Source organism: Falco punctatus (genome assembly GCF_963210335.1).
Source record: "Falco punctatus genome assembly, chromosome: 5".
Taxonomy (NCBI): Eukaryota; Metazoa; Chordata; class Aves; order Falconiformes; family Falconidae; genus Falco; species Falco punctatus.
In genome coordinates, this window is record NC_137584.1 from 82,466,194 (window position 1) to 82,483,672 (window position 17,479).

Here is a 17,479-nt window from a genome sequence, read left to right on the forward strand (position 1 = left end):
GCGGACAGGAAAACCTGATGGTGTTTGGATCTTATAATTCAATACAAACCCATTTCTGTCATTTAAAAAACATTTAATAAAAAAAGAAAGAAAGAAAAAGAGATGATGATGTAGCATTTATCACAGGGAGACAGTGATATGCTGCAGTGTCCCTGGGCAAAGGTTACATTAAAGATGGTGCTACCATCATTAAGGTGGTGAGCTAGCATCTCTTACAAGCTCAATTTTTGCCTTTCCTCCTTAAAAATCTACATGCAAAAGCAGAAAGTTAGCTGCAGCATTGATAAAGGAGGTCTGGTCCCAAGGTGGAGTTTTTGGTCAGATTTAAAGTAAATCAAATACATCACCTTAAAAATAGCAGTGTTCAGCAAAGCCCAGAAAGCCTCAGTGGTTTCTACTTTGTGACCAGAAAGACAAGCAGGGTAGGGAGGTGGAGGAAGAGAGAGAGAGAGAGGGATATTAAAACAGCTTTAATTTTAGGACTCGTCTCATCAAGAGATAGTATGTGACACAAAAAATTAGTCCAATTAAAAATGTTTATACCTTAAAGTTGCTTAATTAGCACCTTCAGAAGTTTCCTGATGTTTCCTTGCTACCTTCCCCTCTCCTGTTGGGCCCACACATGGTGACAGCAGGTCCTGGAGGAGGGAAGATCAGGGCTGCTCCAGCCATATCCCAAACCTGGATGTTAATCCCTTGGGGACATATCAACCTCCTAGCAAAACCTTGGCGGTGGAAGGTCTCCAGAGGCTTCTGGGGGCACTGGAGGACACCTCTTCCATAGCCTCCAATGTTGCAAGAGAACAAACAAGATGCAAGATCCAACCTACGCCATCACCCTGGGCTGCGGAGCTTGCCCCACAGGGGCATGTGCTTTCCCCCCGGCACCCCATGCCAGTGCTGGCTTTCCCCTTCGTGCTGCATTTTCTGTCAGCACCCCAGCATAGCTGGCAGAACATGCAGCGATGTGTCTGGCAACAGCACCCGTGACACCTTGGCCCACGTACAGGGGAAGTGGCAGAAGCCTTCTCCCCATCTTCCCACCTACTTTACAGCCTGGAGGAGACAGGCAGTTAACGAGAGATGCCTCATCAGGACTCCGCTTTCTGCTTCCTGCTAAGAAACAGCCCCAAAAGTGTCCCCTCCCCAAGCCTCTGCCTGTACCCGTGCCAGAGGTGCTTCCAGGGGCACAGGCTGGGGACAGTCAAGGGGACACCGTCCCCCCTGCCCACCTTCTGTGCTCATCCCTGTTGGAGGAGTTTGGGGAGCAGAGAGGTTCAGGAAAACCACGTGGCGAAACACGGGGACGTGGCATACTGCGGCAGCCACAAGGCAGGGAGCCTGGCTAACCCGGGAGGTGAGGCAGGTTTTGGAGGTTTGTGGCTCTGCCCCTCTAGCAGCCGCAGCCAGGCAGCCACTTTTGTGGTTTTTTGTGGCTTTTGGAGGGAGGTCACCACAGCCCCAAAGCGTCGGTGGCTGCTCAGCCGCTGCGGGGCAGAAGCATCACTGTGGGGACCTTGCACAGCGGAGTGACAGCAAATCGCAATCCAGCTTTAAAGGGTTTTTTTCCCAATACTTTTGGAGATGGAGGAGGATTCTGGAATATAAGAAAGGGGTTTTCACAACACACATGAGATTTCCTCTGGCCTGGAAGAATAATGTCGAGATCCAACTGAATTTCAAGGAGCCCTGACCCTTCATCCCCCGTCGTCCCTAGCCCTTTTGTGGAGTTCACACAGAACATCCTTTTTGTTCGCTTTGGTTTGCCAACAACATAAAGTTTCAAGATGTATAGTCAGAACTAACACCTCATCTCGCTGACTGAATGTCTATCTAAAATGGGATGGAAAGTATGTAAAAAATGTCCATGCTGGATCAAATCAAAGGCCCTACCTATTAGTCTCTTTCTAATAGCTTTTCACCCTCTATTGCATCATGTATATAGGATTGTGTTCTGAGGTCCTAAAAATAATAAATAATAATTTACTTATTCATTATCTATTTCTGTTTATAGGCTATACTTACACAAGATACAGTGCCAGGCCATTAGACATCAAAGGCTCCACGGTGCAGGCAGCCTACAAAGAAGTCAACATGATTTTTCCAGTAGCTTATTTCACTATAACAACAATAATCATGACTTTACATAGTGCCTTTGATCCAGATTGCCAAAGCATTTTGTTCTCTGATTGGGAAATTACATATAAGATAGGATTCAGTTTGCTCCTCATTGGCATAGATTGGGAGGATCAGTCTCCAATGATATCCAGCAACTCAAACAACAGTTTCTTCATGTAAAATAAAAGGGAAATTTTAAGTTTGAGGAAGGAAATACATGATCGTCTTGGAAAGGATTTTGCGAAAATAAGCAGAGTTAATGTTCCTAATAATGTGAAGAGGGCTTAGGATCTTAAATGATGCTGGATACTGCAAGTGTACCTGTAAGGAAAGCACCTCCAGTAGCAGAGAGCGTCAGTACCCACCTAGGGGAACAGCGTGGCCATCCAGGCTGGACCACCCCCACCCCATTTGACATCCAAAGTGAGCTGCAGCATGGTTTCCACCAAGGGCATGCCAGCAGAGGAGGTGAGGACAATGCCAGTAAGACCTTGGCCCTCCTGGTTGGAAGCCTGAGTTCCTTCTACAAGAAAGATGCAAGGGAAGGTGGAAAAGATAATTAAAACTAAGAAGGAACCAAAGTACAATTCAACAAAATGGATCTAAATAAAGTAATTACAGGACCTGCAGCACAATACATAGAAACAGCAGATCTTTTTGATTACTGCTGAGCCTTCAGATCTCCTGGAGGTTCGTGGCTTACCTTAGAAATCACATCTGTGGCGATGTCGACCGGGGAGAGTGAAGGGTTATGGTGGCTTCAAACAACCAAGCCCAGGACTGTCATGTAACCTCACCGCTTTATATTTCCCCTATATTAATCCTCAGACATTAACAAAAAAATAGCACAGCCTTGGCTCAGGGCAGGGAAGATATCAATCAGGAAAACTTAAGAGATCAGGAACAAGTTGTTTCTCAGCAGAAAGGCAACCTCGCATCTTCAGTAAGTCACAGGACAGAGACAAAACACTCTGGCCTTTCTGATAATCATACCCTGACCAAGACAGTTCCTTTGATGGGTCCTTCTGAAATATAAATTAACTTAATCACTTCTGATCTTGGGCAATGAAAGACATTAGAGTGTTTTGACTGACACAGTCACAGAGGGTAAAGGCTGTGTCTGTCTTAGCAAACAGAGCAGCAGCAGAGCAGCACTGGTGTGCTGTCAGCCTGTTTTACTTGTGACTGGCTCCAGCCTGGAGCTGTGGCCCGAGCAGTCACAGGTTGGAGCATCTCAGGTGCACACCTGCATCTCCTCTCCCAGCACAGCATCACCCAAGGGGAACCCAGCTTGCATGTCCCAATCCTCTTCCACAGTGTGAATCATTGAACGACAATTATGTGGCACGACCAGGAGATGTGTTGCTTTCATCCAGACTGAAATGCTAGTGAGAAGCACCTTATGTGTCCATGTCCTGCCTCCCCAGCCCCAGCTTCACTTCAGTCCCTCCTAAAGCCAGCTTCCTACGCAGACCATCCTTCTCTGGCTGCAAGGTTTAAGCCTTCATGGGCAACAAGGGAGCAGAGCAGCAGTTTCTGCAGTTTGCAGAGGACACACACCCCAAGCCAGACTCATTGTGGCGAGGTGAAGCAAGTGAAGCAAAGCCTGTCTCAGCCATGCATTACTGTGGGCACAGACCCTGGTTCTGGACCAGCATGAACTCCTGCAGCACACACCACACCAAGAGCCGTGTCTTGTGACAGCAGGGCTTTCCTCAAGCATTTGGCCTTAAGCCTCTGTAAATGCCATCAGTGCAAGCAGGAGCTATACTTTGGGTTTAAACCAGTCATTCCGCATTGAAAAAAAACCTTTTGCTGCAAGATTCGAGAGATCACCAGTCTAAAGGCCAAACAATAGCTCCTATTTTGCTGCACACTGTTCTCCTGTGGAAGTGGTTAATTTCAAGATGATGCAAATACTATTGTCAGCCCCTTTGACTCTCCCTGCTGACAATCTTAGCATTCAGCTAATGTCCCTCTCCCACAAATCCACGCTGCCTCTCAAAGAGCCAAGAGTGCTTGTTGTCCCCTTCCCAGCTGCCAAAACCCTCCAGCTGCCTCCTAATTACCCCTATAATGTGCTTCTGCATATCCGATACACAGTTCTGCAGCACACTAAAAATTTAAGGACAACATAAAATAAAGAAATACTAAATTAAGGAGCACAAGGGGTGCTGGAGCAACCATGTTGTTAATTTTCCTGTTTAATTCACTGATAACAGCTATTTTTGATCCCAAACTGCTGTACAATAAAGTGCCGCACTTGAGCACAGCTGAATGTCAGGGATTCATTGTTTAAGGTCAGAAGAGACCATTATGATCATCAAGTGTAACCTATTGCATAAGAGATCCAGCGTACCTCCCCCAGTCATTTCTGATGCTGGCCCTTGACTTCTGTTTGAGCTGCCATGCATCTGTTAGAAAGTCACGTAGTCTTGGCTTAAAGACTGCAAGGTCCGGAGAGCCTACCAGGGTGTTAGAAAAGCTTTTTCTTTGGTTAGTTACCCTCATGTAACAAGTGCAAGCTTTTTTTCTCTTCTGCCTCTGGCTTGCCTCTGCTTTCTAGCCGCTGGATCACACAATGGTGGGGTTTTGTCCTAAATGGAAGTCCACACTCAGAAATCTCTTTCCTATTGCAGTACTTCTATTCTGTTATCAAGTTGCCTTATAATTTCTAAATTATGTGAAATAGATCCGTGCTTTGTGGCCCTTGTACTTTCTTGCAATTCCCCCCTCTGAATGCTTTCATTTAGCCAAGCTTACTTTGGAGTGTGGGGATCTTTGTGTAAAGCCCTGTTCTTCCTCAAAAGCCTTCAGACCATCATAGTGGCCAGTGCGTGTCCTTAGTACTCGACTGCCCTCGGCAAGGTGCACTCTTGTATATAAGCAGAGAAGAAACACCCATGTCACTCAAAGGTCTGGCCATCCTCTTCACTATTTTGCTGCAGCTCTTCTGGTGGGTTGAGCAGGGTGGCTGGTAAATGGGGGCAGCCACCTCACTGGCAGGAGATGGAGGAAGGCATTTTCTATATGCAGGTCACAGCTCCTGCTCACCCTCAGCTGTTACTAACAGGCAAGTATGAGCCCTGTGCTCCTTCCTGCTCTCCTGCCGCCAGCCTGCAGGCTCACCTACCTGGCCGAAAGGTGCTGGCCTTTGCCGGTTGCTCAGAATATTTCCCCCTTCCACCTGACTGCACAAAAGCACACCGTCTGCAGTGCAGCTCCTAGCGTATCTGGCAACACCTCAGGAGCAGGCTCTTTGCACATACTTATTTAGTTCTGGCACATCTGATCCTAGCACCATGCACAGTGTGGAGTGGGTGAAGAAGCATGCAAAGATGGTAATTAAATGCAGAACAAAAAGCCAAAGCAACAACTGGAGGAACGGCTCTAGGAACTGGATGTCAGGCTGGCCAGGCATCTGACAGAGGGGTTTTCATTGTGCCAGACCTGTTCACCCATCCCTGCTTGTAATGCTGTCTGGTTTCCATGGCTTTTTTATCAAACCTGAAAATGCAGAATGAGCCCCATGGATAAAATGAGAGACTTGACTTTCCACCCCTAGAGCCCCATGGATAAACACCAAGCGGCAGGTATGGTATTGCTGACTCAGCAACCCTTTCTGGGTTGTGCTCATTCTGCTATGGGACATCATTAGAAAAGGCCGAGATATTTTGTTTTCATAGCTTTTTAACCTTTTCCTTCCCAAAACAGTGTTTGTGTTTATTTTGGCACCTTGAATGTTTTGAAGAGAGAATTGATTTGGATTTGCTAAAGCATTTTTTCCCCTTAATCCCATTAAGTCAGTCTCTAATTCTTTCCAGGGCTCCCTTCTGCGGAGCTATTTCCTCTTGGAATCATTTACTTTCTGTGGATTGGGGGAATTAATGAGGCAGATGCTGCTCTCATTCTCATCACTGTAAGCCCAAAACAACTTCAGCAGTTTCCTGGCACCGATCCAGATTTTACTGGTGTAAATGAGGTCAGAATTTGGCTTACTGTGCTTACTCTTGCTAAGAGACAAAGAAACTGCCGAAAACAAGAAGTCTTGTGCAGGTTGGGAAAGTCCAGTTGGAAGTGGGCAACTCCACGATTTCATTGAAAGGCTGAGTTTCTGCATTTCCCCGCTGAGAGGCTTTGCTGAGCACCACAGATATTCGCACTAGCTTGGTACGCGGGCACTCAGGGAAACAAATCCAAGGACAAAGACTTTCAGGAGCGTCGACGTTGTCTATGGGAACAATTGCAATGTGGCACAAACGTTAAGTCATGCCAGTGCGAAAATGAAGGTTAAGAAATATTTGGGAAAGATCAGCTGGCTAAGCTGGTCAGTCATCAGGGGCCTCGCAGGGAAGGAGGAGCAAACAGAAGACTGAGATGCATGTGGATGGCTAAGGGTTCTCTTCAAAGTTTGGCTTATATTGTGATGGATAAAATCAAGAAAGACATGAAAAGGAAACACAACCAGCACAGGACAGGAAGGCGAGCAGGGAAGCGTCCTGGCTATAGGCTGGTGGTCAGAGCAAGGCTGAGGAAAGCAGCGGTCTGCCAGCACGGCAGCGGTGCTCCACACAGGGGCTGGCCCAGGCTGGGATCCTCCGGGATCCCTTGGGAGCAGCATGGGCTCCTCGCAGAGCAGCACCCTGCCTGGCTGCGGAAAGGGGAAACAAGAGGCAGCTACGACCAGTCATCTTGATTTCGGTTCCTGGAAATGCACTGGAACAAATAATTAAACAAACTAATCATCAGCACCTAGGAAACAACCAAGAGAAGAGGAACAGCCAGCCCTGATTTGCCAGGAGCAAATCATGTCAAGTCGACCTAATTTCATCCTGTGACAGGGCTTCTGGATACAGACAAAACAGGAGACATCTTGCGTCTTGGCTTTGGCAAGGCCTTTGGTATCATCTCACTTCACGTTACAAGATGCACGCTAAGGAAACACGCCCTGGACAAATTACCTGAAGGAAGGGGTAAAAACCAGCTGGAAAACTGTCCTCAGAAAGAAGGCGTTTTTGTCAAAATACAGGGAAGGGTTGGGTAGCGTTCAACAGAGGTCCAGCCACGGGATGATGGAATAGTGAGCATCCTTATCACATATGCAGATGACACCAAGCTGAGGTGAGACACAAGGACATGAGAGAAGAGGATTAGAATAAAAAATCATCCTGACATGTTAGAGATCTGAACAAGGTCTGAAAAACAGGGTGCAACTCCATAAAGAGAGAAGCAAAGCGATGCACAGAGGTAGGTACAATCAGCTGCACAGGGACAAAATGAGAGATATGCAGCAACTCAGGAACCTGAAACAAATAAAAAGTGCCGTTTTGTCACACACAAGGCAATCACCATACCAGGGCATTCAAAGACAAGCTCTGCCTGTAAAATACACGGCTGATATTTCTGCTTCATGCGGTGCTGCTGCGATCTTTACCCAGCTCAGGAGAGTCTGCAAGAAAGTGGGATGAAAGGTCTAGAAAACAGGACTTGCGGAAGAATATTTGTTCAAAGGGGGTTGTTTACTCCAGCAAGAAGGAGGCTAGGGGAGACGCAATAATTTTCAAGTGTGTGAAAGATATCACTGGAGGAGGAGGGGATAAGCTGTTCTCCAGACAGTTCTCTATATCCATTGTGAGTGTGGCAAGAAACAAGGGCCTGAATTGCAGCAAGAGAGGTTAAAGTCAGATGCCTGGCAAAAGGGAAGGCTAAGGAGCACTAAACCCACCTGCCTGGCAAGGATATGAAACCTCTATCCTAAGAGTGGGCTGGAAACTTCAGGAATATTTCTGAAATCAGCCTCTTGAGGTCCTTTCTAGCCGTGGTTTTCTCTGATTCTGTGATGAATGGTGTTAAATGAATATAAATTACCTCACACGGGGACACTGACGTTCAGGCACGGTGATGAATAGTGATCAACGACAAAACTGTCAGCTTGCGGGGAGGCATCCAGTAGGGTTATTACTAGAAACTGGTGTTAGCTCCAGTTTTATTTACCATCTTCATTAATGATCTAGAAAAAGCATTAGACAGCATGTTTATTAAAACTGCAATTGATACTATATTGGGGAGGAGATGCAATCAACAGCCAGGAATGGAATATAACACAAAAGGACAAAAAAAGATATGGGACATGGAGAGAAAATGACCTAGCTCAAAGGACAAACAGACTAATTTGTCTAGGGAGGAAATAGTCCAAAATTAAGACACCCTATGGGAGGAGGAGACCCAAATGCAGTGAAAGACGTTGCAGGGTTAGCATACAGGAAATTGGACAGGAGTTTACAATTTGTCACATCAACAGAAAAAGTCTCAGGAGGGTTTTGGGCTGCATGATATATCCCAGGGCAGAGAGATAAGCAACTGTCTGATCGCTGTTGTGCAATCTTTCCTTCTGGATGCCTCCTGATCAGCATGGCAGCAAGGCTGGAGGAGGAGCAGGGGGAACCGCAAAAATAATTGAAGGCTGAGAAGTCTGGCTTAAAGGGAAAGAATTATATAGGTGTTTTGTGGCAAAGTAACCAGGTCCACGCTTCTGAAGTGTAGATAAGCACGTCAAAAAAAAAAAACAACTGCCCTTTTTTCCAGGCATAATTATGACATAAAAATTGGACACTGCAAAAAGATATTTTATACTAGCAATGCATGTTTTAGTTGGCTACAAAGTAGTTTCAAACCGATGCACTAGCCTCCTGGGCTTCATCCACCACTTGCTGCCAGGGTCCACGCTGGGACAGAACTGTGTGAGAGCTGAAGCATCACCCCAGCACCTGCCTCGGGAGGTGCAGCCCACGGAGGAGACTCCTGGGAGAGCTGTTGCTGCCACACAGTTGCAAAGAAATGGATAGTGGGTTCACTTTGTGTGACCAGAGCCATGCTGACGTTCATTGATAACGGAGTTGCATAAGCAGATCGACATGATGAGCCGTGTCAGTCGGAGGGGGAGAAGCCAGTTCTTCTCAGGGAGACAAATCAATAGAGAAAGAGATGCTATTTTCAGGTTTCTGGAGATATTATTGGCAAAAAGAAAGCACGGATAGAAAACTTTACTTGACAGAGTCCTTTAGAGACAAGATAAAGGTAAAGGCTTTTTCTAACATGTGATTTTGAGCCTTTTCACCCTTTGTCCAGCTGGCTTTTGAGATTGAGGTCTAGGAGTGCAATGGTGTGTTTGTCCCAGCTGATACTGGAGCGCGCAGGCTTTGAACAATAAGGCTTTGTTCTTTTGCCAAATGCAGCAATGCCTGTGCTGTTGCTTGGGGAAAAAAAAGGAACAAACACATTAGGAAGTCACCGAAAATGAAATGATGGCTCACTTCAAGGAGTGCAGCAGCACACTGCGGAGATGAATGAGCTCTGCATGGCGTGAGACCGTAAGAGGAAGAGATCTTCAGAAAGACACCCTTTAGTCCCGTCCCCCCCCTTGCAGTATGACAGAGGAGATGACCTTCAGATACGTCCCTGGGATCAGCAGGCACCTGAAACACTTTGCATTTCCCACACCTCCCTGCTGCCCACAGCTTTTGCAGGGAGCTTGGGTGTTGCTGGCCGGGTGCTGCATGAGGGTGCCCCTTGCCTTTAAGGAGCAGTCACCACAAAGCAAATTTGGTAGCTCTTTCCAGCAGAAGACTTCAAACGCAGCTCCGCAGCATAGCTGGCATGCCAACACTGCTAGCTGTGGGACCACCGAGGTGCAGGACCACCCGAGCCTGTGGCTTGCCGAGGGGAAGGCGGCTCAGCTCCTACCTCGCAGCCCAGTGCCACCAGCAATGGGGAGGGAGCCGGGGGAAATGAATTTACGAAGAAACTCGAGGGGAAAATAGGCAGGCTGAATAAGCACAGCGATCCGGAAGAATAAATTTACTGAACCTACATCCTCGATTTTAATGGGCTCTCTAATAGCAGGGTGAGCCCAGCAGAGTCGGTTATCTCCCAGAAAAAATGGGGCTCTGGCTTTTGTTCCTCCTGCTTGCTTGATGATGGGAACCATGGGACCCCCAGTACGAACACAACCAACATAAAGCCGAGCAGATGTTACCTTAAATTCGTCCTCAGCTCATGGGGGAGGATTAAGTGATATGAAACCACAGGAGCAGCCCAGGTGGGAAAGATTACTTCAGTGGGGTATGAGCTCTTATTGGAGTTAGGGGAAAGGGCTGGTAGTTGTGTGTTATATGCTGGGATCAATTACACTGGAAAAATGCAGAATACAGTGAAGTGGAGGTTTGGGGGAGGGTGGGAAAGGAGATTAAACCTAAACGGTTGCATTAAAGCTGAGCAAAGAAGAGAGGCAGAAAGGTGGGAAGAAAAAAGGTGCACAGGGTGGCTAATACAGGGTCAGGACAAGATTCTCATGAGCTCATCCAAATGCGTCTCAGGCCAGTAACTGCACAGTAATCGCCTTGTGCCCGCGCTCACAAGCGTTGGGAACGGCAGGAACAAGGGGTGGGCTCTTCAACTCTCTAATTCTCCTTCCTCATTTTGCAGAATTGCCACATGCTGAAATAGCAAATGATGTATGAAATGAAAAATCGCTCCCCAACCAATGCATATAGATGATGCAGAGAGTATTTGGCCATTACTTCCTTGCAGTAATATTTATCTACATTAATGCCTTGTTCAGAGGTAGCTGGAAATACCCAGAATGTGAGCGGCAAGGGGATCGGAAGAGAGATCACCGAGAGAGGCAAAGGAGCAAGGCAGGCACTTAAGGAGGCAGATATGAAGCCTTTCCCCCTATAAATCACCAGCTCAGTTCTAGCCCAGGTTATTAGCAACCACAAGGCAATATCCTGGCACCCAAAGTGAACCAGTTGCCTGTAAAGAGCAAATTCATTTAGTGGAGACGTCAGAGGAGTCATTGCCATTTGGAGGCTACTTCGGGGCCAGTGTGGAACAAGCCAGTGGCCTCGGGCCAGTGCCCAGTAATAACTGGGAGGTACTTTCATGGTGAGAAAAGCCCTCCTCAGGCGGCATGCTACCGGGTGGCGGGAGCCAGCCCAGCCACGAGTGAGGACAGCAGCAGGGGGGCAATTCCCTGTGACAGCTCCGGGCAGAGGCGCATTGATGGGACTCGCACTGAGGGGACCATGGGCAGCCCCAGCACCAGATGCAGCTGCTTGTAGCTCTGTGGTGCCCCTGGAATGACTTCAGCCTCTGTCCTCCTGGGGAAGCCTGCTGAAGTTCAACAGAGAAAGATAACCTCTTCTACAGGGATTTTACATCATGCCACACAGTTTAATAGGGAATGATTGCTAGCCCAAAAATCCTGCCAAAAAAAAATAATCTCAGTTTTATTAAATATGTAGCTTTCTAGTAATTTATTTTGAGTGCTGTTGACTCTGTTATTATTGAAATCTTGGGGAAGCTTCCCTCCAGGCAAGGCTGCGGGTCTGCTCCTTCCCAGCACACAACACACACTCCAAATTTCAATCTAAACCCAACCCAACCCTCCACCCTTTGGAAAGGGCTGGTGCCTCCTGCTTCAGGCTGCACCTTTCAGCCCCGGAGCTGTGAGTTGCACTGAGCTCAGCCTGGTGCAGTAGGGGCTGTCTGAGGCAGGACAAAAGTTTGGAGGGTGGGATCTGCAGATAAATGTGTAAATCCTCTGGTCTTTCATTTTAGAGAGAAAGGGTAACTGTGTTCTGTTAGAGCTGGTGACCCTGGGGGAGCAGGAGCAGCAGCACCAGGAGGGCTGCACCATGCCTGTGCGTGCTCATCACCTGCCCGGCAGCCTGCTCTGGCCTGACCACGGGGACTGCAGAGCCCTTCCACACCTGCAGGCTGGAGGTTACAAAGGCACAGCAACAGAGAGGAGAATACCGGACTTGTTCCCAGTTTGTGGGAGGTTTCACAGGCACAGAGGGTTGGGTAAGCTCAATGCTCTAAGCAGCAGGAGTAGATTTGCAAAGGGTTGCACGGTGTAAGGTCTTGGGCAGAAACAGAGGTGGAGCGAAAATCTGCTTTCTTGTGATGCCTGCTGCTTATTCGGGTGTGCTTGGTCATTTCTCCCTGTAAATGCCTGGGAATTCCCTTGTCTTTCTGTATGCAAGAAACACAGCGCTGGAGCACACTGTCATGTTACTGCACGTACCCAAATCCAAAAAGCTTCAATGCTTTCTGACAGCCCAGTCCTCTGTCTATCCTTGGTAGCATGCCCAAAGGCTCAGCATGACTGTCTAGTTTGTAATCTCCACGCACAGGACTGAGTTTCATAAGGTGTTGGCCAAGCACAGCATCAGTGTTTAGCAGACTGTATTTAGTGCTGCTGGCTCCCTGATGTCTGCGCATAGGACTACATTTACAGACGTCTTCTGAAACCAGGGGAGAAGAGGTGGACCCAAGCTGAATGCCTCTTGCAAGCACCCCTAACCTTGCACAGAAGTGCCAGCTTCCCAGATGGACCCAACAGACAAAGTCAGTAGAATTAGCAAAAAACACACACTCAGTCAAAGATGCGGCTGGACTCGGTGCTAGCAAAGAGGCTACGGAATTGCTCAGAGTGACTTATAAGGCAATAGAGCAAAATACTTTACACTTAAACAGCTAGAAACCAAGGGATTATACAATCCTACAACATGCAGTTAGTATGTTACTTTTGCCCCCTCTTACACACGTTTTATATCCTCATCACCAGAACAAAGCAACTGGAAACTGCTGATAACTACTTTTGCCCTCCTAAAACTTCTTTGGCACACTAGATATTTCAGCTTTGCAGGAGTCTCCAGGTCCAAGTTGACCTTCAGATACCAGGGAGTCAAGAGGAACTGCAAATACTCATCCAAGGACAGGTTTTGGCTCTCTGCCTAGCATCTGAAGCACTTTGTATTGTCTCTGAGTGATAACACGCTTACATGACATCAACATATATTTCAAGATAACACTAAAGACATGATCCACAGAAACTTAGCTATCAAAAATATTGACTATCTGGAAAATTAATCTACTTTCTAACCAGGGCTTTCAGACAGGCAGGAGCTCTAAAACCTCAGTCTCAAAGTCTACACAAAGCTCACCGCATGCTGGACAGGACATGGGAGGTATTGGCTAGCTTGAAGGGACTCACCAGCATGTAAGTCTGGGACGATGCTACTGAACTTGGAGTTACCCCTCCCATGCTGCTGTTAACCTGAGAGACCACACTGACCTCCTGGCCATCTCATGGTCAAACCCACAGCCCTTTAGGAAGTCCTTTGGTTGATAATTTGGTACATGCTAGTAATGGACAGGAACATCTACCATTTGCTGCAGGATTTTAACTAAAAGGGAACCTCAAGTAAGGATTCTGCATTTGTGTCTGTTTTCCGAGTAACACACTTAGTAGCAATACAATTGTGTAGGATACACATCCAAATGCTTGTCTCAGGAAATGCTTTTACGTAAACCCAAAGAGAATATAATTTTCACAGATTCCATAAGTACTAGAATTTATGAGATCTCTTCCACACCCAAAATATGATTTCAAAATTTTACTGGCACTCCGTGAATGGAAAGCTTGTTATGGAAAGTTGGATAATAAAACATCAGCTCTTGATTCAGGCCTCGCCCTTCCAAAGGCTTCTAAAATATTCTTAGCCCAATATTTTCCTCGCAGGTTAACAGGAGATGATCTGAACATAGTTCAGTTCACACAGAGCACCACATATCGCCAACCCTTTTAACTCAGGAAAGTCTGAACCCTGGAAGGGGGCTGAGCCCTGGGGAAGCCCAGAAGCAGGTGCTTGCCCTCCCTGCAAAGCCAAGGAGGGCTCTCGCCTGGCCCCATCCCGGCTGTCCCTGCCCACCGGCAATGCCAGGCTTGGGAGAGCCGCTCCTGGGACACACACAGCCACGGGGCAGAAACACGCACCAGCAGCGTCTGGGGGCAGCGCACATACACATACTTGCTTGCTGGTTATGTTTGGAATGTCTGGGTTACTAATAATATACTTAAATGAGATGTCCAGTGGCTGCTGGATGACTGAAAAATGCAGGTAAAAACATACCTATTTAGTCTGCCTCCTCCAGCTCTTCCTCCTAAAAGATACCAGCACTCCAGCAGCAAGGAGAAACCAGGAATTTTGGCCATGGCCAGAAGCAGCTTTATCTAGGAAACCAGAGCAGCTTTTAATCAGATGGAAAAGTTTTGACACGCTGAGCTGGAGGCAGAGCATGGGTGTTGTGGGTGACTTGCTCCTCGGTGCAGAGCACCCACAGCCGCGTGGAGTTGTACCTTTCCCGTGCTCTCCCCCCGCATTACCCCTGACTTTCTGGAATTCATGCCAGCTGCCGGGGTGTAGGAGCAGGGAGACGGCAAGCTCCTGCAGCCACCACCATAGCCCAGCACTGGCTGGACAGACCTTTGGTCTGCAATGGCACTGCAGCCGTTTGTACTGCACCTCTGCAAAATGCCTTCCTCCACAAATACCTACCAAGGAGCACTGGCTGGCTCAGGATGTTACAGGCTGTTTCTTGCTTTGCAGCCTGCTCCCCTGAGTGATGAAGTGCGGTGGGGGAGCGGTGGGCTGGGGCAGCTTCACACCCTGCTCTCCCCCTCAGCATAGAGCCCGGGGGCTGTGGTTGGGGACGCTGGTTTTAGATCATGAAAAGAACTTCCAGCATCTGTTTTATGCTGTGCCATTGCTTTCCTTTTGTATTTCAGTCAGCTTGGACACTGAGGAGAGATGAGCGCGAGTGATTAAGAGTCACAGGCTGTCATCACCCTTTCCCTCCCACTGCCATTGTTCTGGTGCAACACTCCTAAAAAAGCACCGGGACTACCTTTGGGAGCAGCAGCCTTTCTGCTATTGCCATCAGTCCTGTTTCTGTGCTAGCTCCCACCATCATGCTTGCACAAAAATCTGCACTGAACACAGGTGGTAGAAAGGAACATTTGCTCTCAACCAGTGCAGCAGCAGCTGATGGTGTGTGGACCACAGATTGGCCAACTCCCTCCCCCGTGCAGCTTTCATTCGGGGTGCTGCACGTTTCTTTGCATCCAATGTGTCCTGCAAGGAGCTCTGAGTGGAAAAGCCCTGAACAAGACAAATTCCCGTGCAGCTGCAGAAGGCTGGAGTCATCTTCCTGAGAGACTTTTTAATATGCAGAGCACTGCTGGGCAGCACACTGGACACAGAGTGCCAGCCAGCTCTGCCAACCCTTGCAGCAGCACAAGCGAGGGGCAGCAAACTGGCCCAGGGAGGGTGGGAAGGCAGGGTGGGCTCCAGTCTGGAAGCCCATCTCTTGTGAACCTATATCTTCAGGCTCCTCGAGTCCAGGCGATCACTGAACAACACAGCCCCCTCTTTGTTTTGACCGTCTAAATCCCTATAAACAGAGCGCTTGTTCTTTTTACTTTAACGTCCTTTGTGGTTTCATGAAAACACCGGATGCTGCAGAAGGCTGAAGCATGAAAGGTTCCTCTCTCTATCCTGTCCTCCCCGTCCAGCAACCACACTAAAAAGAAACCACCAAATAAAGTGCTTGCAAATACCTGGACCGACAGCCCTGGTGATGGAAAGCTCTCGTTATTCATAGACCAACTCGAGCCCGGGCAGCAGCTGTGCAAGTTTCCCAGCTTGGCCCTCAGCAGCGCCGATGGAGGCCGACCCGAAGGGCCCCACCTCGCTGCACGCTTTCCTCGCTCATTCAAACCCTTGGCAGCGCGGTGGGTCTGCCCGCCAGGCTGCCAGCAGCGGGGGGTGCTTCCCACGGGGGGTGCAGGAGCGAGGCAATGGGGGGGGTGGGGGGCAGCTGGAGCTACCCCAGGCATGAGATCGGGGTGGCGGCAAATTATCATCTTCCAAGCCAATGCTGCAAGCAGCTCTGTGGGTGAGAGTTAAAGCTTTTCATCGCTGAAACCTTAGGTTCCTGTTTACCAAACATTTGTTCACTCTTCATGCATTTGAGTGAATGAGGAAATGAACCACAAGGCTGGGCACAAATGCCAAAACCCCTGCTTAAGTATGTAAATCAGCCTTGTGCAACTTCCTCTGCCTACTTCGGGGTTGAAAAATGAATCCCTCTCCTCGGATTTGTTGTTTCTCATGAGCTCCTGCCACTTTCCGGTTCACCACCGAGCCACCATGAGCACAGCCTCTGCTTTTCTGGCAGCTCCATCACTGCATTCATGAAGGCAGAGGCAAGTTGCTGAGAAAGCCACACTCTCTCTTGGCCAGTGCTCCCACTGCCAGTCCTACCCTACACATGGCACATGCCCCACTGGAGCAGCAAAGGGAGAAAGACAAGACCTAAATTCTCCTCTCCAGTCTCAAGGCTGGGATTGCTGCCATACTGTCCCAGCACTGGACCCCCTAAATAAGCTCCCAAGCCACAAATTTTGCTTTTCCTGAGCAGATCCTTCTGCTTGGGTTCCTTCCCTTGTCCTAGACCTGTTTGTTACACCCAGCTTGAGCTCCTTGCTTGCCGGTCCCTCCAGCACCTCACACTCCCTTCTTCCTCATCAGGAGCAGCCTCTTCAGCCACCTCCTTCTATTACCTGCATGCCCAGAACTCATAAAACCCTCCGAAGCCCAGAAAAAACTTACAAAGACAGATATCCCCCATATCTGGAAGGGGGAACGCATTCTGCATGCCCGGTGTAACAGAGAGGAGAGGCCACCCTGCCCACACTGCAGCCAGCCCAGGCTCAGCTTCTGGCTGCCACGTGGTGCTGCAAAACCAGGAGGGCACTGGCCCTGCCGCGGGTACACGGTGTTATCTAGTGGGGCAGCGTCTCTTTTTCACCCAAAACAGCTTCCCCTGCCCGTCCAGATCAAGGACACTCATAAGACAAACAATCCTGGCTATTTTCTCAAGCTGATAGCACATGGGAGGGGAGAAAGGACGCAGCTGTTTGGCTTCCAGCAGTGCATAGCCCCAGGTCACAGCCCCCTCTCGAGGGGTCCAGAGCCTTTCAGCTCATTCTGCCCACTGTCCCCTTTCCCTTGCACCCCTGTTGCCTCTTTTTGTCCCTGCACAGCCTCCCCATCTCCCTGCTGCTCTCCCAGATGAGCTCAAACACCAAAGAAACGAAATGCGCCCACAAGGTGAGGAGAAGGGGTTCACCGCAGCAGAGGAGCGCTCGAGGCAGTGGCAGGAGAGGGTCTTCCAAAGGCTAATGACAAACAGCACCCGCTCCACTTTCCCACCTGCCTCCCTAGAGGGGGGCAGGGGGGGCACTGAAACTCCCCCCGCCTGCAGCACACCTAATGTTTTCATTCCTCTCTGCTGTGAGCAACTTGATGGTCTGTTGAAATTCAGGCTGGGTAATCTGACATGCTATCAAAACTCAGGATGGCTGTTGATGCTTCTTGAATTCATCAGCAAACAGTTATGATTTTTGTAGACAGTTTCATTATTTATTTTCTGTTTTCTCACCCCACAG

The 17,479-nt window shown here is 48.6% G+C and overlaps 2 long non-coding RNA genes across 2 annotated transcripts in view; one reads left to right on the plus strand and one right to left on the minus strand.

The window, feature by feature from the left end:
- The window catches only part of LOC308064438, a 67,986-nt gene extending 50,513 nt beyond the window's left edge, over positions 1-17,473 (plus strand). The window contains exon 4 of the long non-coding RNA XR_013928380.1: positions 14,756-17,473. This is a non-coding gene — a long non-coding RNA (uncharacterized lncRNA). The remainder of the gene's footprint in view (positions 1-14,755) is intronic.
- LOC308064442 lies at positions 460-14,749 on the minus strand. Its single transcript, XR_013928384.1, has 2 exons — positions 2,484-14,749; positions 460-2,078 (listed from the first exon to the last, which is right to left on the minus strand). It is a non-coding gene; the product is annotated as an uncharacterized lncRNA (long non-coding RNA).
- Positions 17,474-17,479: the final 6 nt, after the last annotated feature.